The 23,758-nt window shown below is 43.7% G+C and overlaps 1 protein-coding gene across 2 annotated transcripts in view; it reads left to right on the top strand.

Moving 5' to 3' along the window:
* The first annotated feature begins 1,663 nt into the window (after nt 1-1,663).
* Nucleotides 1,664-23,758, top strand: part of fam222aa (family with sequence similarity 222 member Aa) — a 55,979-nt gene continuing 33,884 nt past the window's right edge. Inside the window, exon 1 of one of the 2 annotated variants that reach the window (XM_042488701.2) lies at nt 1,664-1,759. The gene's annotated coding sequence lies outside the window, so the exon portion shown is untranslated. Of the gene's footprint in view, nt 1,760-3,239; nt 4,167-23,758 lie in introns of those variants that run through there. The other variant, XM_042488700.2, reaches the window with a different exon arrangement.

Here is a 23,758-nt window from a genome sequence, read left to right as displayed (position 1 = left end):
AGTGGTGGTGTCATCCTCGCAACATTATCCCCTCTTATCAAGCCTTCCGTCTTCTTTCTGGTTGATACTTCATGCCCTTGCTCCCTCTCCAGTCTGCTCTTCCTCCCCTGCCACCTCTGGCTGCCCCCGATCTCATCCTCCACCTCTGTGTCCTCTAACCACTTGACACCTTTTCAGATTCATCCCCATCAGTTGGCAGACAGCGTGCATTTCACCCGGAGGGCACAATGCAGCGATCCCCGCGAATCAATGGCAGATAAATCAATGCTATCTCTTTTTTCCATGCCTCTGCTGCCATCGATTTTTTTTTCTGTTACTTTGCTGTTTGTGGAGACTTGAACTTTGCTCAATTAAACTGAGTTCACTTTCAGGAACAAATTGTAACAGCGTAAGGCTTTCAGCTCGGAGACAGACACTAATGTTAGCTCTGGATGGGGGCGTACAAGAGCTTTATTTATGAGATGCCCCGTTCAAACAGAAGTTGCAGTGATTTTTACTGAAGCTGAACCTGGATTTATTGGTATTGTGAAGCCTCTTTTGGATGAGGCATGCCAAAGGCTCTCCTTAATGGTGAGGTCTTTCATTTTGAACCAGAGCTAATACCTGAAGCAGAGACAAAGCAAATATCCTTTGATCATATTTAGTAAGAAAGAAGGAGGTCCAATTAGCATGTGAATAACCCCTGCTTTGGTGTTTTAGTAAAAGGCTCATAGGTTTCTTGGCAGGGAAATATCCAATGTGATTTCATATCCAATCTCCAGGCTCTAGATCCTGTCACTGGGAATGATTTCTGGGGAATGCACAGACTCAGACATATTATTTTGAAAACTGCATTTAATATAGCCCACAGAAAATTATCCACTGTGATATTTCGCTACTCTCCCCCATAAATAATTCATTGTTTTTATGTGCCCTCATGCTGCCTTGGGGATTGGAACAGCTGAGTGTTTTCACAACGTATTTGTGTCCAATCTTCTGCGTATTGGGCGTACTCTAATCAAACCACAGTAAACATGCCTTGAATGTTTGTTGAGTCATCTGCTTATCAGCTAATCAAATGGCTTATTTGCCTGCCTGCCTGCCTGCCTCACTGGAGCACAACACAGCTCTGGTTGAGTATTTTCAATTAATTGTTCATCTGTTTGATTGACTATCCAGTCGCACGGCGTAGGTGATATGATTGAACTCCACGGGATTTAATGTATGCTCTATAGGTCCACTGCAGCAATGAGGGGGAGCTGTGATTGCAGTGAATACATTTAAGGGATTGACTCCATTGCTCTGGAAATTTTTACCTCCCCAGGCACGCTTTTTCACTCTTTTCTTTTTTTCCATGTAGGTGTGCGACCACACAAAAGACCCTATATGTACATACAGTATGTACCTATTTCTCTGTGAAAGCACTAGCATGAAAGTGCAAGTCATAGAGAGAATTTCAAAGGCAGAAGCCAGGACAGCGACATGGAGCTGCCAGGGATTGGTGAGCAATCAGATAGGGCAGAATTGATGACCTGGCTCAGGATGGATTTCTTGGAGCGGGCTGCCAGACCGAGGTAATACTTTCAGGCTCTTATCAGCACTGGCATAAGCTGAGTGCTGCATCACCCACTTCCCAGCGTCAGCTTATTATGAGAGTCCATGATGTGTGATTGCTTGTACTGCCTTTGTGTGTCCCAGGGTCTGTGTGCACTGGACACAGTTGGCAAGAAGAAGCAGAAGAAGAAGAAGAAGAGGAGGAATGCTAAGGGCCTTTGTCAAGGTAAACCCTCCACTTCCGCACTGTTGTAATGACATTTTGCAAAAATAGGTGTTTTGCAAGGTTTCCTCATATAAGCTGACTCATATAAGCTGGAGGTGTCAGTGAAGGAATTCTGCAAAGTTAAGTAGACAGTCATGTCATACTTTTCAAAAGATTGTCTCCCTGACATACATTTAGGTAATTTAGCATGTTTAAGCTTATGCATTCTTATACACTGTAAAATTCAAAAAGCTGATTTTACTCTGATACATTCAGAAAACCGATTGCCTTGACAAAGGCAAGTAAATATAACTACTAGTATTAATTTATGTTTACTTTATAGTAAAAGTTACTTAAAATTTATTTGAATTCAGTTAATCTTGTGAAGTTGTTGCTACTTAAATATAACAGTAAAAATGAACTTAATCTATGTTTTAACAACTTAGCAACTTCAATAAACCAAATATACTGAGCTATTTATCTGTATCCTCCTAACTGCAAACTAGTCAGTCATATTGGTATAGTCGTAAGAATGTTTAAAATACATAACTAGCAGAAATCCTAACTTCATTTAAAAAATCCTGATGAAGGTAAGTCAGACTAACTTGGTTTACTAACACAACTACCACTTGGAAAGAACAAAGTAATTGCACTTGTCATTTTTAAGTTGCAACAACTTCAAAAAGTAGGTTAATACAGCTAAATTTTAAGTAAACTTAACAATTAAATATAAAAAAAAACATAACTCAAGATGATTAAGGCAATTTGTTTCCTAGATTTGAAGATTAAAAGTAGGATCAACTTGTCAGATGTTACAGTGCAGGAGTCAGGTTTAGTGAGAGGTACATGTGATTCGTTAATACAGATCACTTAATAAATCTGAGCTCAAAAAGGACAATAAACCCTGATGATCACACAGCAGGCCAACTTTTGATATTGCAATATTGCAAGGTTTATTATCTGTATGGAATATTTCTCCTATAGGAGTTTCAAACCAATTAAGTTAAATAGCATTTTACAGTCGCCAATTCATAAACAGTAGATTAATTCTGCATGCTAATCACATTTAATTGTATTCTAGTCGCATGATAACACTTTATTTCTCCCTGTAGACCAGCTCCGGAGCAGCATTCAAGCGGCTTGAAGTGATTGTTGCTCAAGGGCACGTCTGCAGAGCAGATGCCTGCAGGTTTGAGTCCAGGTCCTCTCATAAAGGGACGCTGCCTTTAACCTTTAACTGGGCTGTTGATAAGGATAAAGGAGTGATTAAAGATCTCAATCTACATTCTGCCACGGCAATTTGTATCAGACGTTTTTTTTTTCTTTTTCTTTTTTTTTCCGCGAATAAACAACGTGGTTTCAGACGCTTGGACGCCGAGCATCTCTATGGTAACAGTCCTCAATTACCGATGATTGGCCAACCCGTGGGAATGTTTCTATTCCCTGAGTACAGTGATTGGTCGGTGGGCGGTCTGTGCAGCCTGACAGTCTGCAGCGTTCCGGGTTATTGTCAGTCTCGGCAGCTCGGCACAAGGGCAGGACCGCATCCCGGAGCTGCCTCAAGCAGCTAGCTCTTTATTCAGACGTAACCATTTCTTATTTGGTTATTACACCAAAGAGAGTATCTCGGAGCTTCGCTTTCGAGGTTACTCCACAGCCTCGGCTGGAAATCTGAGTCTGAATCGGGAGGCAAGACATCTCAGAGAGGCTGCCGACACCACGGAGAAAGTGACGGACGGAGCAGAGCCTGATCACCGGGATTTTACATTGCATCAGTTTAGGATATTTCAGGCAGCTGCTTTGGCCCAGCCTTGATTTCTTTCAGGGTACCTTCACACAATATTGCCTAGATAATATTACTAACATTAGCATGATATTTTTCACCTAAGGTCGTCCGTAGTGAGCAGGCGGACCACTTTAAACCCGTGCGTAACAGCGGTGGATTTTGGAATACTGCGTAGCAGTTCAACCATCCAGTCTGTCGATTATCAGCGCTGTTTTTTGGAGGAATCTACAAGCGACAAGAAGAGCAACCAGGACCTTTTTTACTTTGCTCCGGAGGCTAAACGTCAAAAACACGAAGCGCACTTGGTGCGCAATCCTTCCGAGGACGCTCCTGAAATTGCCGACCTGCGCTTTTGCCCTCGACAAAAATTGGCAGCCGAGTCGAGAAAAAAGGCAAAGCTTATTAACTTTGCATGCTAGAGGCTAGAGTGTGGAATCTAATTCGCAGGGTTACCGGTATATTTGCATACCATCGGAAGAGGAGGATAAACTTAATCAACATTTGACATCGACAAAGCGGCTGCTGGATTTTGGAGAACAGAATGAATCCTTTTTAATTTGGACCGCAGAAGTATGAGGCAGATTGCTCAGTGAATGCTACAATCTGCATGGAGTTCTAGTCTGCACTACGGAGCAATTTATGGTAAATATATTTTTCTGGTCTTTTTTTTAAATTTTTTTTTTATCTAAGTCAGAATGGTTTGGGTCATTCTTTGTAACCATTAACGTAGTTACAGCCAGAGCCTGGCTAGATCCTTTTGGGATGGTAAATGGAGGAGCAGCAGAAAATAATGAATGTTTGTAAATGCTCCCTTTTGGGTGCTGCCAACATAACGATGTCTCAGATTTAAACCCTTTGTTTCCATGCGTGACCCACAATAAAGGAAGTGTTGTAAAATCGACTTGTTAGAGAGCCGCTCCCGAATGGCTTTAGGAACTGCTTTGATGTGTAATATTGGTCTTTTCAAGTATGGGTAGCAATTAAGTGTATTGTCGAGGGTATCGCACCGCAGGCACCACAGGCAGGAGAATATGTGGCACTAGAGGAGTTGCGGCTCAGAGCAAAAGGTGCAAATTTCTCATCTGCACGCCCCCGTGCGTCACCGCGTGTGGGGAGGGTGACTATAGTGACTGCTGCAATTAGTGATTTTTCACCCTGGAGTGTTAATGATATACAGTGTCTTTTTATAGCGTGTCTGCGTATTGTGACAAGCTTTTATCAAGGAACTCGTAAAATTCATGGAGATGTGCGCAGAACACTGTAAAACTTTTCACTTTGTGCTCGGCGACATGGATGATGCTCTATGCTGCATTGAGGTCTGGAGGCAATTTGTCATTGTCCTGTGAATTCTTCAGCAAATGTATCCTCTGCAGCCCAAGCCTTGAATGCAAACAGAAAAAGTCTGATTATCCGGAGTGCATGTTTTGTTTGAATCTGAATGCTGGTTGATAAAGTTTAGGCTGTTTCCACTTGTGTGAACTTTGAGCCTCACGGGTTGCTGAGGTTGCTTTGCAATATTTAGTTTCATCGCTCACACTGCACATAAATGAGCCTGCACATTATGCTGACTGTGCAGTGAAAAAGCTGCACACAGTATGTTTTATCATTAGACTACAAGCATCCTCAAAATTTATCTTCCTCACTGGCTCCAGTCATTCTCTCTCCAGCAGCCCCGCAGACAGGCAGCTCACTGAATGTAATATGGGCCCCTACAGCAGGGCAGGCGCCCCCACAGTCAGGGCACCTGCCATAGAGCCTTCCTGGCTGTATTGAATAAAACATCCAGTGATGTATGAGGCAGGGGCTGCACCCGAGGGGGCAGAACTGCCTCATTTACTTCCTCCACTCTGCGCCTATGACCTGCTGAGCAAATTGTGCTCATATTAGCTCTGCGGCTGCTCCTCACCTAAACAAATAGTCTTCCCAGCATAATGCTTGCCTTAACTCAACATGAAGGTTGGACAAGGCAGGGGAGAACAGAATGGCAGAAAAGCTTTAATATCTAGGTCACTGAATTACCTTTTGGAGTTTGTAGCTCTTGTTTTGCCTCTTTATTTTTTGGCTTGCTGTTAGATCTTTTTTTTTTTCTCTGTAACATTGGACTTTCAAGTGTCCTGCTGCAAGACTTTACTCACATTTCATCTCCCCCTTGCTTTCAACATGTTTCCTGTTGCTCTCTACTATCAACTGTCAAACAGAGCCAAAAAAAGTCCAGAAATAATCTTGAAAATACATCCCGGTTAAAAAAAACTTGTGTTGCATAAATCCTGATCACATCAGCAAATTATTCTTTTCTACTTGTCGATGACTTTATAAAAACATAAATTGCTAAAGTAAAATCTGATCTGCTCTGCTCATTTTCAACAGCTGGAAGGTGGAGAACATATTTTAGCATCATCTTAATAAAAGTAATACAGCAGAAGAAGCCTGGTGCTTTTTATCAATTTGCAACTCAAACTGCATATCAGTTTGATTGATTGATAGCGTTTGGGTTCCTTACTGTATTCTTTGCTTATTAAAGCGCCTGCCTGAAGTGAATAAGTGAGCTCCACTCATGAATATCGTTAAAGTCGCTGAAGTTTAATTTCCTGCACTGTGTATTAATCTTTTTTAATCCCTGCATGGTTTGATTGTCTCAACACCTACCCAGAGGCAGCAAAACTCATTTTGGCACTTAAGATGACTAAAATAGTAGATACAGATGTGTGTGTGTGTGTGTGTGTGTGTGTGTGTGTGTGAGAGAGAGAGAGAGAGAGAGAGAGAGAGAGGGTGTGTGTGTTACTAAAGATCAACCCACCCCTGAAGTGTATAAGCCATGCATGTCAATTCTTGTGTGGACTCTATTAATGAAAGTGCGTCTTTATAAAAAAAAAAGCATTTTAAAAACAGATTTACTGTCCACAAGCTCTATTGGTAGAAAAAAATATCGTCAATGTAAGTAATTGTGAAAAACATTTTCTGCTCCTGTCAAAGAAAAGATGAGATTTTCCTGTTATCCCAGAAAAACATCTTACTTCTTAATATCATCGGACACTTTAAGGAACATGAACGTTTTCTCTCAAAGCCATGTCACCAGCAGCTCATTAGACGCCTGATCAAAGTGTTTCATATCAGGAAAAGTCTACAAACAGTCCGTGTTTGAACACTTTTCATGTGGCAGGCAAACAAAAAGAGACGTGCCCTTTCTTGTACTTTACAATATTACATGATTTAATATAAACTCTGTTGTCCCTGCAGCCAGATTTGTCTTGCGCATCAGGATGTGGAGACAGAGCATGGGAAAAAAAGGCAACATAAAACAAAAAGCAGAAATGATTGCAGAGAAATAAACACACCCTTCAGCCAGTCAGTGTGAATGAATAGAGGTGAAAGCGGCGCTCAGTTTCCAGCAGAAATGACGGTGTTGATGGGATCCGACATAAAATGTACAGGCAGGATGAGCAGGAATGGTTCTGTTTGTGTATTTGATTTAGTGTTTGCAGGTTGCACACTTCTTTATGCTTGATGTAGTTCGCTGCAACACATCAAACTGAGCACTATATCTATTTTACTGCTAGGTGATTGGCCCTCAGTCTTATTAGCTTCATATCACACAAATGTATACAAAAATCTTCCATAAATTGACTGAGACAACTTTAAATACATTGTATGTTCATAAACAGCTTACAGTACAAGCATTGTTTGTGTTTGATGTGAAGTAGCAGCACAAAAATAGACTCCAGGCGTGTGATTGCATACATGCACCCCTGCAGTGTGTCTGATGAGTGCTATATGTTAGTGAGACGCTGTGTGGTTCTCTGCTCGTTACTCCGCCAATCATTTCCTGTTATGGTGAAAAGGTTCACCTGACCACAGCTTTGCTCAGGTGGTGGTTGGCAGCTTTTCATCGGTGCTATCTGCAGCCACTTAGCACATGACGGACAGCGACGATCTTCCGACCTCCTCCCTCTCTTCCCCCTTCAGCCCCTGTCAGACTGAATGGAAGTCACGTCTCAGCAGGCCCCTGAGGTTAATGTACAGCCTTTAATTTGGAAAGGTTAGGGCGGTTAGTCCATTTCTTTGGTTTGAAAGTGCCCTGTGAAATATAGTCAACAGGATGTGTGCAGTTTATATGTGGTTAATGAGTACACTAGTATAGAGAAGCTGTGCAGTTTATAGTTTGCTTCATAACCCAGGCAGAAAAGTGAGGGGAGGCAGGCTCCTTGCAAAGTGTTCTTGGTGGAAGAAAGAGAATAAAGCAAATCTGACAAGCTCTCCAACAGCGAATTTGCTCTCCTTAAAAACAATGCCGCTCTTGCCTTCCTCATGGTCACATTGATTTGTTCTGGGTGACAGTGCAGGCTGCTGTGAAATCACCCCAGCGCCATTGATCTCAAGGAGAGGAGGAGGAGAGGGAATGAGAGCCTGGCGACAGTGAGCAACACTGGGAAAATCCTCAGTGTGCCCTCTTCAACCTTAACCAGTAATAAAATGAAGGCTTTGGTTACTATCAGATCAGTCTCTGCTGTACTTCTTCAGCCACTGCATCGCGGTCTAGTCTGCGCTTTGATTTGTTTTGCAGGCCCGTGCGTGCTGTTTGATTTGCTATTGTGCCTCACCATGTTTCACATTATCAGCTGAACTCTTTATTGCCACTGTTTTCCATGCCAGAAGCAAGGCTGTTTTATCTCATGCAGGCCTCTGATTAATCTCTCCCTCTATGCTGGTGTACTTTAATCTTGAATGGGAGATATCTGATTCTCCTCGGCTATTGAGGAAGATCAAACTTTAATGGAACAAGGAACTGCACATCATCCTAATCTCCATCTCCCTGCATTTTGGTTGACTGCTCTCCCTCGGGCTTTGTAGCTTTCTGCAGAAGCAGGAAATACATCAGGCAGATAAGGTGTTTTCTCGTCATGCTTTGGTAATTTATTCCCTGTTGACAATGACCACCACTTTACATCTGTGCTGTTTGATTATCTGGTTGAAGGAACAGCAGGTAAAAGCAAGGGGATTGATTGACACCTACAAATGGCTATCCTGTATGACCTGAACATATGAAACTGTCTACACGGGCTTTAATTGGGGTTTCTTTCACAGTTCAGTCATTCCACAAGAAAAAAAAACGTGCTCACCCTTTCTCTGTTTATTGACACACAGGAGATGAGGCTATGTGTGACCTACGTCATCTGTCTATAACAGCCGCAGGAAAGATACGTCAGCCGCATGGATGTATTAAGGTTCAGTGCCTTTGATTACATGACAGTCAATCCAGGAATTAGCTATTGACCGCTATTTCCACCATTCAGTCCCTCCATATCACTGAATAACGGTGCACATTATGCTGACCAGCATCCGGACTGTGACTGGCTGGATGCACATTGTTGCAAATGGATAACACTTATGGAGTGTCACACCTCCCACAGACGGTTTGTGTCTGTGACAAAAAGAGGCTATTACCCAATTCTAAGGCGGTTGCTGTAAGGTAATGAAATTTCCACTGACTGGAGAAAACAATGTTGTCTGGTCCGGATTGTAATTGCAGAAGCCACCTCACCATTTTCCTTCAGTTCAGCGTGAATGCAACACGATTTAATAAAACTCTGGAGATTTTTATCATTTATTGCCAGGCCTGGCAGCCACATCAGGGAGAGTAAGCTGAGGCTTGCACAGATAAAACTCATTCAATTTTACTTGTTGAATTTTAACCAAGCCGGAGAGCATTTACAAGAGAGCCGGCATATAACCCGTAGGGAAATGTTTATGTGTTTGTATAGGGCTGATGCAGGTCAGCTATATTGTTAATATAAAGCAACCATTTCCTTAATCTAAATGGAGGAGTAGCCTGGAATTTCCGTCATTTTCTCCCGTGTTATTATTTGTGTCAAGAAAAGGGTTGGAAATCCGTGGGATATTAGGCCCCGAGGCCAAAGAGCTTATGTGTGCCTGCCTCCACTCACATACAAAAACATAGGAACATTGACATGAGGACATGTATGGACACACACACACACTGACACAGACACACACACACATACACACACACACACACACTCCTAGCCCTGTTTTATTACCTCCTGCCTGCTGCTGGAATTGCTTTCCTCCCTCGAGTGAGCCAGGCAAAGCCGGCTTTATTGTGTTAACCTATTTGTGTGTCAAGAGCGATTGCAGCGTTCTTTATCTCTGTTTGTATTCGGACGGGGAGACGGCAGAGAGAGAGCGAGGAAGAGGGAGAGAGAGTTGCGGAGGAAAAGAGAGGAAGGGGGGTTTGCACAGGAGCCAGGCAAGCCACCGGAGTTAGACGGATGGCCGGTCACCTCGCTCCACTCTGGAGGATAATGACTGGTTGCTTAGCAATAACCCACCCCCACCCACTTCCAGACTTGCATCCAGAGTAATCACTTTTTTTCTCTAAAAGATTTCATATATAATTATAAACCCACTGCTGGCCTTTGAAATCTGCCTAATGGGTCTTTTCGTTTATTTAGCAGAGTGGGTTGAGGGTGCGAGCTGGAGATTTTGGTGTGTGTTTATGGAGGAGGGGGGCTGCTTATCAACTCCTGGTTATTGTAGATTGGTGTGTGTGTTTGTCAGCATGTGTTTATATCTGTTCTGGGTTGAGCAGTTGGTGGAGTTTGACCGGGATTACGATGAGGCCAAAGCTATATTTCCTGCTAGATAGCTTCTGCTGTTCAACCCTTGACCTCCGTAATGCTGCAGTGGCAACGCTGCATTCAAATAGATGCATCTGCTCACACAGTCACATATTCTGGCTTTTTGATGGCCGACCAGAGGCTATGAGTGCTGCTTCTCGTGAGCTCTTAGTTTTATTAACATTTTTATTGAGTTGAACAAATTGCTGACCTTTTGTGGCATAATGAATAGCCTGGCCTGCTTAGGAAAAGAGAGTTTTGGCGGAAGTGACTGGCATCAATCCAAGCTGTTTAACTCATGATTTGCAGTGTGTTTATTCAGCAGATGACAACATTTAATACTGTTGAGTGTTTTCCAACATTTCAATTCTTTTCTGGCTGCTTTTTTTTCAAATTGTACTCCTCAGTCTGGATGTTAATCTATATGCTGTCTTTAACCTGCACTGTTCTCCAGCAGGTCTCCATAATTTTAGGTAACTGTGTTTTTAAGTGGCAGGATGAAGGTATAATATCTGAACATGACCCCAATTTAAACTGCCTTTCATCACCAGCAGCCATTGATGTTGGCACAAAGTCCGAAGTCGTTTTAATGCTCAGCCAATTATCCTCTCTGCTGTTGGAAATAGATTTCCTTCCGCTCCTCTTTTATGAAGAAGTAAAAAATTAATTTGAAATTCCCCATCAAGTTCATATTAAACTTTTACTTGTTTATGACGATAAAAACAGACCTTGTGGATCAAATTAAATGTTTTGACTTATGCAAGTGTAGCCAGTTGGTGTCACATTAGTCTGTTCATTTTTGGATAGACAAATTACAATTCACAAAAAAAATCTGTTTTGTTAATGGAGCTTCTTCAAATAATGTCAGCCGTGTCTGATATTTACCCATCTGTGCTCTCTCTCTCTCCATATCCCTTTCGGTGCCATCTTTCCATATCTGGGCTCATGCACCATTGCTAAGAGTGACAGCTTTGCACGTCCTGGGAACTTCATACAGATAAACTAAACATACAGCGCTATCCCCCACCCCCCATCTCCGTGGCATGCTTCTGTGGCTGCGTCTATAGGAACAGCTGTCCAGCTGTCACCACAGCCAGCCAGTCAGCCGCTCTCCAAGGCAACATCTGCAGAGACTGAACGCACAAGGGCAGCCTGCCGTTCTCTCCTCGTCCCCAAAGACCATGAAAGTGTGTCAGGCCTTTTGGCTGCACATTACCGCTGACCACATCAACCGTATCACTGGGTTTTGATTGAACGTTATCTGCTCCTGTGCCACTTAAATAAGCTCCACGAGGCATCAAACTTTTCTTATTTTCACCAACGTCCAGGGATCTGTCACCAAAGCGATTATTACAAAGGTTCCTAAACACAAAACATGTGACAGTACAGCCAAAAACACACACCATATTATTGTATCCATTAATAGTCATCTGCCTCTGCATGGATATGTGTGTGTACGTGCGCATGTGTGTGTGTGTGTAAACAAAATCCCAGCGAGCAAGGTGCAATGGCCTGGAACTGACGAGAACCCACTGGGAGAGTCTCTCCTTGATGTAGCCCCCCACTCCCCCTCCCCACCATCTTTTCCTCCTGGCAGCGGAGCGATGGTGAGGCGGGCGGCGGGGGGGCACGGAGCATGTGAGCCGGGAGATGAGCAGAGCTGCAGTCCCCTCTGTCAGCCACAAACTAGGATCAGGGAGATCGCATGGGACCCTCTCCTGGGATGAGAAAAGGGAAGAAGGGAGAAAGCAGCTGTTCGATGTTTTTCTCTCACTTCTTCACCAGCTCACTTGTGTGTGTGTGTTTTTGTTTTTTTTACCCTCTCTGTCGTCTTCTCTGAGGCTGTCATTAGCTTCTGTCATGCTTTTTTTTGGTGGGTTTGTCTTTAAAGAAGGAAACGCTCTGAGTGTTGCTGTAGACATGGATGAGATGAAAATTTGCTCTTTGAAAGTGTCATTATCATTCCTGCGCCTCTTCTTGTTGTTTTTAGGAACTTTTAAAGCACTTGATTTCTTCATCAGTCCTCTTGGTGACTGAGGGCCTCTCAGGCATACTGTGCCCATCCCCACAGACAGCTGCAAACTCATACAGGCTCTGGGCGAAGTTTGATGGATCCTGTTTACTGGAGCTGAGAGAATGCCTGGGTATCTCAAATTAAGTGTCACTTAAAGCTTGTCTTTTAGTCAGCTTTCCATTTTGTTCCCCCATCTCTAGTGACAGCACCATGCTGCCAATTGTAACAGGGATTGAGAGGAAGACATTTGGTGATTACACATTCTGTCATGATTGAGGGGTGAAGCCAGCAACTCGAGGCAAAACCAAATTCCATATGGCTGCAACGAAATCCCTCCACCCATAGTGAGTTACACTCAAACAGCCCCCTGTCCCGATGACAGCGAAATCGCCTGCTCATGACTTATCGTTTTATCATTCAAATTTCCCCCATTGATGCCTGCCGCTGTGATTGACAGCTGGGCTTGAAAGCCACAGCTATCTCAATTGAGCTGCGGCAGCCAGTTGGTAACCGTGACAATGGTCTCTCCTCTTTGCCTTGTTTTCACACTTTTTCTGCTGTCACAGAAACCTCACTGCTTGCTTCTCTGCCAAGACAGCATCCTATTAATCTTTTAAATAAGGGCCGCAGCTCGGCAGTATTGTTTGCAGAAAACCGAGAGGACCTTGCGAGACCACACTGAAAAGGAAAAGGGGGCAACCGGGGCTGAATTCGTCTCATTGTGGCAGGAAAGCTGAGCCTCCGTGAAAACCAACAATATTAGAAATCTAATAGCTGCTGTGGAGATAGATGATGCCGAGGTCTGAATATAGCCAGCGCTCTCTGGCCCCACCTGATGACTCTGAGGGCTCTCTTGTCTTCTGCTGCTCTCAGCTTTGCTCTCCAGGTGCATTTTGTGCTTTCATCTGCATCATGGCACTCTGAATAAAAGCCTCTGTGTTTATGGCCATTTTCTTTCTCTATACACTTATTGATCCCTTTCAGCGTGCTTGGAAAAGGCTTTATTTTTTCAATTCTGGGCTCAAGCATAATAACAGACACATATTCTGAAATGGCAAACCATTGATGTATTGTGATGTGACCTGGGGAAGGAAGAATTATGGCTCAGCCCTTTGTCCCTCTGTACTCAGCTGACAATTTGTTTGAAGGAAACACAAACATGAATGAAATACCAGCATCCTTGCGCACAAATGTATGTTTCTTACAACCCAGAAAAACCTATCTCGCCTCTATCTTGAAAAGGCTTTTTGCACTCTTATTTCATGGACTAGGCTTTTGTGTTTAATTAGGTGTGATTTGTGAACATTTCCCAAGTGGTAGAAAGTCTTTTTTGAGTCTCTGTACTTTCTTGTCAAATGGTTGTTAATGGAGAATTGCTGCAATGCTCCTGACACCTTCTGCTTTGTAATGAGAGCCTTCCTGTGCAAAATAGCCCCATAAACCAAACCTTTCAAGGATGAGGAACATGTGGCGTCAGTATTTGGGAGCTCAGTAGTTGGGATGTTTACGGCATATAACGGCACTGAAGTTATTTGATCATCGTATACCTTTGTTGTGTCTTTGTCTTGTCTCATGTCCATGGAAAGAAACCCAGCGATGCAGGGCACCCTAGCTGACCATATGACTCCCAGGTCAGAGCCACATGATAGCAAGAGTGCTGGTCAATGGAAATGGATATACTTTCCCCTACAGGGAGCTATGACTGCTTTGTGATCATCTGTGTGATCACGCACCCGTGCGCACACACACACACACACACACACACACACACACACACACACACACACACACACACACACACACACACACACACACACACATTTGAGCATGTAGCTATTCATAGCTGTTCAAGCTCTGTCTCACAGATGCTTTGAAAACACAGCAAATTGATCCATTAATAATGACTTCAGAACAATATAAAACCACTATTTTTATGGGCTTTATTCTGACACATCCCTGTAATCTCACATGATGCTGCTGGAAGAATGTTGAGTCTGAACAATAAGGAATCAGTGAAGTGAAGCATTTGGTTTTTTAATTATGTACTCGAATAACTAGAAAGATTGTGGCCTGGTTGTGTAATATTTGACACCAGCTTTAAGTGTATCCACTTCAGTTTTTCATGAAAAAAAAAATGTCCTGAGGGCACTGCAACAGTTTTGCAGTAGTAAAGGTTTTCTCTCCTCTCTGTGTATACAGCCTCACTGCAGTGCTTTTTATCAACAATGAAGTTCTCTCTTTCTGTGCACAAAGACGAGTGTCTAACAGTTGGTCCTTGAGATGTGCGTTAAACTGCGAGTCTGTGTTTCCTCTGAACATGCAAATGTGCACACGCAGGGATGTCTTTTTGTTCTTGTTTGCAGGTTAAACACAAACACTGCTGTCCCAGATTCACACACAAGCCCCCACCACCTGAGTCTGATCCCCGGCAGCCAGCCACGAGCCTCCTCCTCCCCTCCACCCGTCATCCAAAAAAGATTCTCTCGGTTCCTCCAGATTCAAAGCGCTCACATAACTCGACTGTGTTGAAGCATGCCCCTCCTCTCTGACCCCTCCTTCTGGAGACAGCACTCTTGACCTGCTGCCCTATTGTTTCCAGCGGGGATGGATGGGGAGCCGCTTCTGCCGGCGCGATCCTTCACTCAATAGCTGCTCCATCTGTTGACTGCGTGACTCTGGGTTACAAGCAGGGATTTTGCTCCGTCTGTGCAGGGTGTGAATGGAGCTATCTCAGGGGGCTTCCTGAATAGGGTTTTAAAACTGCAGTAGCAGGGTGTTGTGATGCCCCTCACACCCCACCCCTCCACCCGTCATCAGCCCAACACAGCCGGCTGGGTGTGTGCAGGATGAGAGGCCTTCATTGTGCCTGTTCACAGGCCCCTAGGCAACAGGGTCACCTTGTCCCCAAACAAATGCTGCCCTCAGTGGGATTGTTGGCACTGTCTGTGTTTCTGTGTGTGTGTGTGTGTGTGTGTGTGTGTGTGTGTGTGTGTGTGTGTGTGTGTAAGGGGGGAGTGGGTATTTGAGTTTAAGAATGCATCATCGGGAAGAGGGCAGAGGCCTTGGCTGCGAGGACATTTATCTAACATCTCTGCCTTTCACATCAAGGCCCATTCAGCGCAAGCCGTCTGCGTCAGGCTTTCAAAGGGCATCCCAGATAGAGAAACACTCTGGGCTGCTTAACAGGTCAAACTGTTCTCACTGAGCATTTAGACCAACAAAGCTGCTGATGTCATTTTTTATTTCTCTTGTACATTCAGCTCAGAAAGAAAAAAAAAAAAACCTTTTGAAAACATTATCCGTGTTTTGTCTCTGCTGAATTTGAGTTTCCATCTCTTAAAATAGTGGAAGAGTGCTGCTGAGGCTGGTCTGTTCAGTGGTTCGTCCTCTTTAGTGGAGTATTTGTGAACAAAAAGCAAATCTGTGGCTGTTTTGACTGCTGGTTCACCTTCAGTAATTAATGTTGAAATTGCAGTCTGCCAGACATTTGTGCTGAGGTCCTCTGTCTATCTGCGTGGGAGTTGTTATTTGGCATTTTCTCTTAAGTGAAAATAAGCAGGATACAACCCTCTGGGATCCTTTTCTTTCTCCTGAATAAAAATCCCGTCAACTAAAAGAAAAGCCCGTATTTGGGATTATTTTGCCTTTGGAAAGATTTTTTTTAGTACAATACAGATCCAAATAGTTGTACATATTTATTTATCAGTGCTCTTTAAAACAGTTTTCTCTTTCATGGCTTAACTTGCTTTTGACAGTGTAAATAAGTCAGCTGCAGTTTAATTCAGTTCTCTTTCTTTTTGTTTGTATCTAAAGGGGGGTCCTACAAGCACCCTCATCTGCCTTGTTTCCTGTTCTTTTACTTTATCGCGGAGCAGCAGTCAGCCACAACTTCACCACTGTGGGGCCTGAACCCCTCAGCTGTCACAGGATGTTCCCAACACACCATTACCTCAGTTAAGATGATTAAAGTAGTAGGATCTGCTTTCCTCATGTCTTTTGCACATGTGTTTCACCTCTACCTTCCTCCTCCGGCTTAGGAAAGACAAAGTGAGCAACAGTATCAGACAGAGAAGCAGGCGGTTGGTTCAGGCATGGAGCCCCCTCACCAGACGAGACGGAGTTAAAGGAAGAGGGGGCTGCCGAGTGGAATGAGTATAGGTAGAAAACTGCAGTGACAGCAGAATGAATAAATTGAAAAATTCTCTCATTGTAAATTGTCTATCGCTCGTGACAAACGATCTGATAGGCGAGCGGCCCGGGTTTCCGACGCATCCGTCCCAATAGAGCTGTGAATAACTGGTCTATCTCCACACTGCTTAGCACTGGCCCCACACTTAATAATTCATACAGTGTGAAATATTTTCCCCGGTACAGATATGCCAAAGAGCTGCCGCCAGCAGGCGGGGGCGGTGAGGGGGGTGTCCCTGCGGTGCTAATTTGGGGAATGGTGACGTGCATAGATTTCTAAGGGGGCTCTAGTTTAGAGGAGATGCCTCAGACACATTTGCTCTCCTGTATGCTCTGTCTGTTGTTGGAAAGAGACGAGCTGGAGATGCAGAGAGTGAGAGAGTGTAGATGACATTTAACTCATGGCTGATCTGCCTGGAACCGGGAACGGAGGAGCGAAATACATTTCCATTTAAGCTGACTGAACACAGTTATCGGTGACTGTGGGGACAAAAGGAAGCTGTAAACCTGCTAAGTAGTTTTTGCTGTTTGGCTCGGCGAGTGTTGCGGTCACAGTTGACATCAGCGGCAGCAGGTGTCTATGGGCACCTGCTTTATGTCTTCTGTTTCCATCAGGTGACTCCATGTGCCTCAGGCTCCTGAAGGAGCTCAGCAGCTAAAGGCAGCTCTCATGGTCCCTGACCTTATTGTCCCCCTCATTCACAGCGCTGAGCTCACTCCACCTTATTCTCCACGGCAATGAACCCAAAGCAATAATGGCCTTGCTCGCGTGTGCACGAGCGCGTGCAGATTTGTGCTTGTCTGTGATAGTGTCATGCCATGTGTGTCATTTTTGTGCAACAGTGCTGTGTGGTTTTGTCTGGTGCGTTCCACTGAGCAGTCCTGTACAAACTGGGTTTTTATGGTTCGCATTCAGGCCCTGATACCAATTATGCAAACTATTAAAAATTTAAGGAGGACAGTCTTTTATAATTTAATCCTAAAGTAATAGATTCTATTAAAAATGCATGAGAGGAGCTTTATAGATGGAGCTAGAATTAGTGTCTATCAAAGACTCCAGTCAAGGATGCAGGGGGAATGGGCGGCAGGAGTGGTGGTATTGCCTCATTATTCAAATAGGATATGATTACCATAGAGCAGGAGTCCCTCAGAGCTGAAGCCGAGCTCGCTGGCCACTGTGATCACAAACAGGAGGAGTCTGGTTGGGCTCCTCAGAGGGAGCTCTCCCCTTTTCTGGTGATAGAAACTGGTTTTAAATTTCCTGTTTTAACTTTCACAAATGGGATTTGAAGTGACGTTTGATTTGTTTTGGTTTAAAGCATTCTGCTGTTGAACTACTCTTTGTCTTCTTGGGTTTCTCCTCCCTGGTGTTTCACTCGAGATTGTTTAGTCTTGTCCTTGCTGAAAGCATGTAGAAAGTGTTCAAGCATGAAAACAGGAAGCCTGCAGTCTTGTAACTTAATGGCTCATGCAGCAAGCGAGCGGCAGACCTTTTACTGGCCTTGGTATTCCTTGGTTTACCCCACAGAGCTTCCTGGACAGGTGAAAAGCAAAGACTTAACACAGTGCTGTTTTTAACAAAACAGCCATATTTACGCAGTTTTACTTTTAAACTTTTCAGTCATTTTGTTCTCCACTGTATCCCTCCCTGACAGGGGGGAGCGAGTTAAACTGTTTTTCTGCATCACAGGTTTTATGGAGTACAGATAGCCGTTGAATTTCCCTCTGTTGTCATTGTGATTTGCTTCAATAATTACAGGTGGAGAACTGCAGCGATTCAGATACCAAAACAGTCTCTGAAAAGGCTCGGTGCTTATTAATGTGCTGTGAGAAGTGGATTGAAAAAGCCAATAAAAATTGGAACCCTCATGAAGCTTATATGGATTTTAAGTTCTGCCTCTGAGGTAAATTCCTCGCCTTTTTGATGTAATGGTTGCCTGTTTATGGAATAAATCCAACAGGCTTAATCGATCATCTCCGTGGAAAGGTCAAGAGGAGAAGCTCTGGTGTTTGAAGTGCTTATCCCATGGAGGAGTGCCAGAAATGTGACACCTCCTTATGAGTGGGCGGCGGCGGGCAGATTAGTGACGGACAGGGTGGCCCAGGGGGATGATTTAGGGAGATTCAGCTCTAAATACTCTGTGTATATCAGAGAGAGAGAGAGAGGGAAAAATTATAAGCTGCCTTCCCCCAATCCCTATTTTCAACAGAAAAGCATATTAGTAGATTATAAAGAAAAATTCCAAAAAGAGGAGAGAAAAAAAAGAAAATGAGGGAGGGGGTTGGGGGTCACAGCTGGTGGTGAAAGGTGAACAAAAGTTTATTGGTTTTAACCTCCTGTCCACGCTTTCTGTTTAATGTTGCTTGAAGTTACCAGTCGGTTTCATCCCTCTGCAGTCTAATCTAATCTGGAGTGGGTGGCTTTGGGCAGCATCTGTGCTCCGAGTTGAAATAGGGCTTTCTCTCCGCCTAATCCTCTATCCAGGGATCACTCAGTAGGGTGAAGACAATTACCAGCCTGCTCTCTCATGCTAATGGAATCTCTAACTAGATCTTACAGAAAGAGGAAAAAATAGACGGAGGAAGAAGAGAAGCAGGGACAATGGCGCAGAAAGATGACCCAACTAAAATGGGTTTTTAGATTACCATTTAATTATTGATAGAGACCCAGTTGTAAGGCCTAAGGTCAGGATTTGGAGAGCATTTTCCGAGAGAGGAGATAGATTATCAAGTTATTTTGGTGTGTATGTGCGTGTGTGTAGGGGGGGGGGCAGGAAGTTGCTGAGACAGGACTGATGTCACCGACATATCAGCAGCTGTGTGCCAGGTAGTCTGCCTTTCACCTTTTTTATCACCTGCCTCCAGCAAGGTGTCTGGAGTGGTTTTAAATTGCATTAATATGCAGGAATTTATAGATTGCCTCCCTTGGCATTTCTGAAGGGAGGGGAAGAGAGTATTACAGTCTCCATCTGCACTAATTACTGGGTCTTGGCAGTGTTACCTGTCTCTTGTGAAGGACAAACCAAGGCAGCGAGCAGTAACACACAGAGCAGAAGGAGCTCATCTGCTGGGGAGTCTTCAGGAAGAGGGATGTCTCCGGGGCGTTTTTACTCTGATATGTTTGATGTGTTGGGAGCCTTGACTACCATAAAAAATCTCTGCTAGCAACATCAATAAACTAAATGACTCAGTCCAACTTCCTTCATCTGGAGCTGCGAGAGAAAAGCTAACAGGCTCTCCACCTGATTCTGGTGACAGTTGCACGCTCGCTCAAACTGTTGTAGTTAAATGTATCAGCATATATCTTCTGTTAATCCCGCTGGAAATTTAAATTGACTGTCTCCAGTGTGTCAGAAGATTTAAAGTCACGGCAGCTCAAGAGTAAATCTTAACAGGTGGAGACCAGCCTCCTTGAAGTGTAGTTCTGAGGCCTGAAACAGGGAGCGAGTCTTTGGTCCAACAAATAAATCACAGGGGCGACGAAATGTATCAAAAATCCTTGAGAGGGGAAAAGATAATCAGTTTGCGCATATGCTGTTATCTCCGCGATGACCTCGCTTCTCAATTCTCTCCGTGGCTGGTCAAACTCGCTGATAACGGCAGCCCTTATCGGGTTGCTTTTGTCATGGAAAGCGCCTACCGTTTTAAATCATTACAACCTGCCCATTTTTTCGCTCTCTGCAATCATTGAGCAGTGACACCAAGACCTTGCCTGTGAAAACAAGAGATCGATGCTTTAACTCTTCGCACTTCAGGTAGCTCACCGGCTGCCAGCTCGCCAGCTTTCTGCATCAAATCTGCATGCTGCGATTCCTCCGCTCGCTGTGGGTTTCTCAGGTTTCTGTGTTTGTCTGTCGGCCTGTCAGAAAGACTTCTTGGATTGCTGCTGCACGACAACATCTTGCTGGTGTTTGTGCCATCTGTGCCTTTAGCCAGCAGGTGATTACCAACCGCAGACTCACCTCCCACTCTGTCCAATTGGATTCCCTCTGCTAGCATGGTGAGGGCCGGCTTTGGGAAGAAGCAGGAGGACAACAGCTGGATAGCACAAATTATGGAGTAAAGGAAAAGGCTGCTGAGTCTCAGCCACAAAAACTGCAATGAGGAGGGAAAAAATGCTTCCTTTTCCCAGCAAGCTTAGCTGTGAGTACTCGTGTCATCCTCTCTTTTATAGTCCGTAATATCCAGCAGAGCAAAAATGGCTTTGTCACACTTCAAATATATCAAATGAGATCAGTGTCAACATTTCGACGGTGCACTACTTGATTGCCTTGTGGGCTTCACAACACACTAATGTTATGCATGACTGACTATTGGATCTATGACACCCTCCAGTGAAAGACGGCATAGTCGTCCTTTGGACCATGGGAATTGGGGTCACCTTAGGCCCTGCAGAGAGCGATGTTTGGAGTCAGGCGTCGGCAAGTGAGAGCCGAAATCACATTGTTTGAATTTAATTATATTCCATTGATTTATTGAACACCCATTAATAAGCATACATTTTGAGGCAGGGCCATTTTGCGTAAAGGTTTTCTCTTTCTCTCTCTCTCTCTCTCTCTCTCTCTCTCTCTCTCTCTCTCTCTCTCTCTCTCTCTCTCACTCGCTCGCTCTCTCCCTCATTCGCTCGCCTGCTCACTCCATTTCATCATAAATTGACATAAGCCTTTCTTTGAAGTTCAGGAGCCAAGCTGAGGAATGACAGCACAACAAACAATGAACACAACACAAAAAGACAATGAAGACTGTTTGAATATTCAAGTGAGCCACCATAGGATGGGTAGAGGGAGAAAAAAAGAACCCTTGTTTTATTGTTGTTGTGTTAAGCCGTGAATGGACCTGTCTGAGACAATAAAGGATTGTGTCACATTGGGATAAGAAATTTTGCAATATCAACAATGCTTTACAAATGGTGTGTAATAAGGTTTACTGGGGAAAATATAAATCCTAGCATGAAAACCAAGAAAGCGCAGCTCATTTTTCACATTTGGCTGAAGTTAGTGTGGAGGGTTTGTGATTTATGTGCGAAAGTCCTGCCTGGTGAGGTTGCATCTGCGGCAGAAATCTGTTTTATTAAGAGTGATATTTAGTTTTTAATACAGCCAGGTTTAATTTCAAGTGTGGGTAAAGTGAATTAACTGTTTTTTTCTAAACATGTTATACGTTTGAGAAAATTCTTGTAGAAAACATGTGAAAAAAGTGTAAACTATACAGTACTGCATTGTGGTGTTGGACCTGTTTTTCACAGTTTATGTGTCCAGGATTTTTTGGGTGGGCCTGAATTCATGTCTCGATGACCCACTGTAGCCATCTTTATCATAATCCCTCCCTCTTTATATGAAACATCAGTGTCATTTTATAACAAGCTGTCTTAGCTCTGCCAGTCTAATAAAGTCTAATAAACAGATAAATAAACATTTCTGTTAAATGGCACATTCATAGTAACACAATCAAAAATGTACCCTTTCATTCTTGTTGCCCAAATCCACTACCAGGCCCACCTGCTAATGTTAGCTTTGTGCTAACATTAGCTGCTGAACAAGAGCCTGTTGCTGCACAGTGGCTCATGCTTCAGGTCAGGGCCTTCAGCAGACATGCATTCAGTTTTGAAACCTAATTTACAAACTTTCTGACTTTTTTAATCACTCAAATTTGGCTGGGTCATTAAGACTAGGTATTGTTTAAAAACTTACAATACAGTAAAACCAGTACCCCTAAAGTGATACAGTGTACTTTATCCAATACCCATAACTTGAAGTGGCGAACGTTGGTGGCACACCTAACTTTCAAGAAAACATGTTTAACTTTACCACACTACAGACTGTAGTATGGGTTGTAGCTGCTGCTGAGGGAGTGTGAGCTCTGCTTTGGGGACAGTTGTGAGCGTCTGCCTGGTTGCACACACATAAGGACAGGGCTAACCTTTAGCATCACACAGCTAACCTTTAGCATCACACAGCTAACCTAGCCGTTATTAGTGAGTTTAACGTCAAAGTTGAGCTGTTATGATGTTGATGTAAGTCTGCTGGGACCGTTTAATGGCTCTGTGTTAGCCACTGTTGCTGTTAGCCCCTGCCAACTGATTAGCTGTTGAACTGACTGTTCACCAATGAGAGAATCTGGAGACGGCAGCAAAAGAGAGTAGGATGATTCAGGAGGGAGTTAAAACGGTCCAGGATCATTTTACTGGAAATGTTTCAATTCCAAAATCACTTGGTACTAGGTATGGGCAATACTGTAAAGGTATCAAGTACTAATACTCAGTCCTAGTGGTTAGTGCCACATTTTTCTGTAGTGTGACAAACTCATGACACATACTTATTATTGCTTTACGTGGACTCTGATCCCTTGCAGAGGTTTTCTATAAACAGTAGTCCTCTGGTGTATCTGCACTCAACAGTTCAGTATAAACTCTGCAGCTACCCTCCACATCTGTTCAATATGTCACAACATGCGCAGGGTTTCTGTGTGAAAGTGGTATTACATGACAACTGATGCTGCTGTCTCGCAAAACAATGCAACAATGGCTGAGGCAATAAGAGGAGAAGAGGATGTGTTTCCCCTGTGGTTTGTCTGACAATCTTAAGCCACACTCTCATTGCTCAAAGTCCCTTGCTGGCATCTGCAGGAGCACCGAGGCTCAGTCATGTTGTAAGAGCACCTTGAATCTACTGTAGCCTACTGGAGACCAACAGATCTTTACTGAGGGGACTCTCCCAGTGTTGGATCAAATGCATGTGTTGGGTTTCAGACAGCACATACAACTTTTAAAGTAGAGACGAAATGAAAAAGGCCTTTTTAATCCTTTTTGATCAAATTGGCAGATAGTTTGTGCACATGTTTACTTCCTGTAAAACAAAATATGGGTTGTGCTTGTTATAAGCTAGTGCCAACCAATTTCAACCAGTAATATCTTAACATCCACCCATCATTCAGTCTGCAACTTTTAGCGACACAGCTAGTTAGCTATCTAGGAACAGCATGTTACGTCATGGCTTCATTTCCCTAAAATATCATGGTTACAGGCTTTGGGTTAAATTTTATTCACTATTCAGGAAAGTGGTATCTGTGACAGCACCAGATAATGCGCACGTTTGTTTTTCCGGGTTGTTGTTTTTTTTTTTTTAAGGTGGAGTGCTTCAGCAACATTTCATGGAGCACACGATGCGTTTCATCTCTCTCCCAGACAGATAGGGCAATAGCCTACTATCCAGCCGGCAATACACTGTAGGAGCTCACTGTTATGACGCTCAATTTTCAGTAATCAAACCTTTGTTTTCATTTCCAAAACAAAATGGCTACAGTATAACTTATTCACTCATTTATCTAAATCCCTTTCTCGTCCTCGTCTTGATCTAATACTGAAGGAGTTGTGTGTGTGGTTAGCAGTCGTCTGTAGC

This window comes from Plectropomus leopardus, chromosome 4 (genome assembly GCF_026936395.1).
Source record: "Plectropomus leopardus strain MGB_pleo_1.0 chromosome 4, ASM2693639v1, whole genome shotgun sequence".
NCBI lineage: Eukaryota > Metazoa > Chordata > Actinopteri > Perciformes > Serranidae > Plectropomus > Plectropomus leopardus.
The sequence above is the reverse complement of the archived record's forward strand: the minus strand, read 5'-3'. Positions and strand labels throughout refer to the sequence as shown.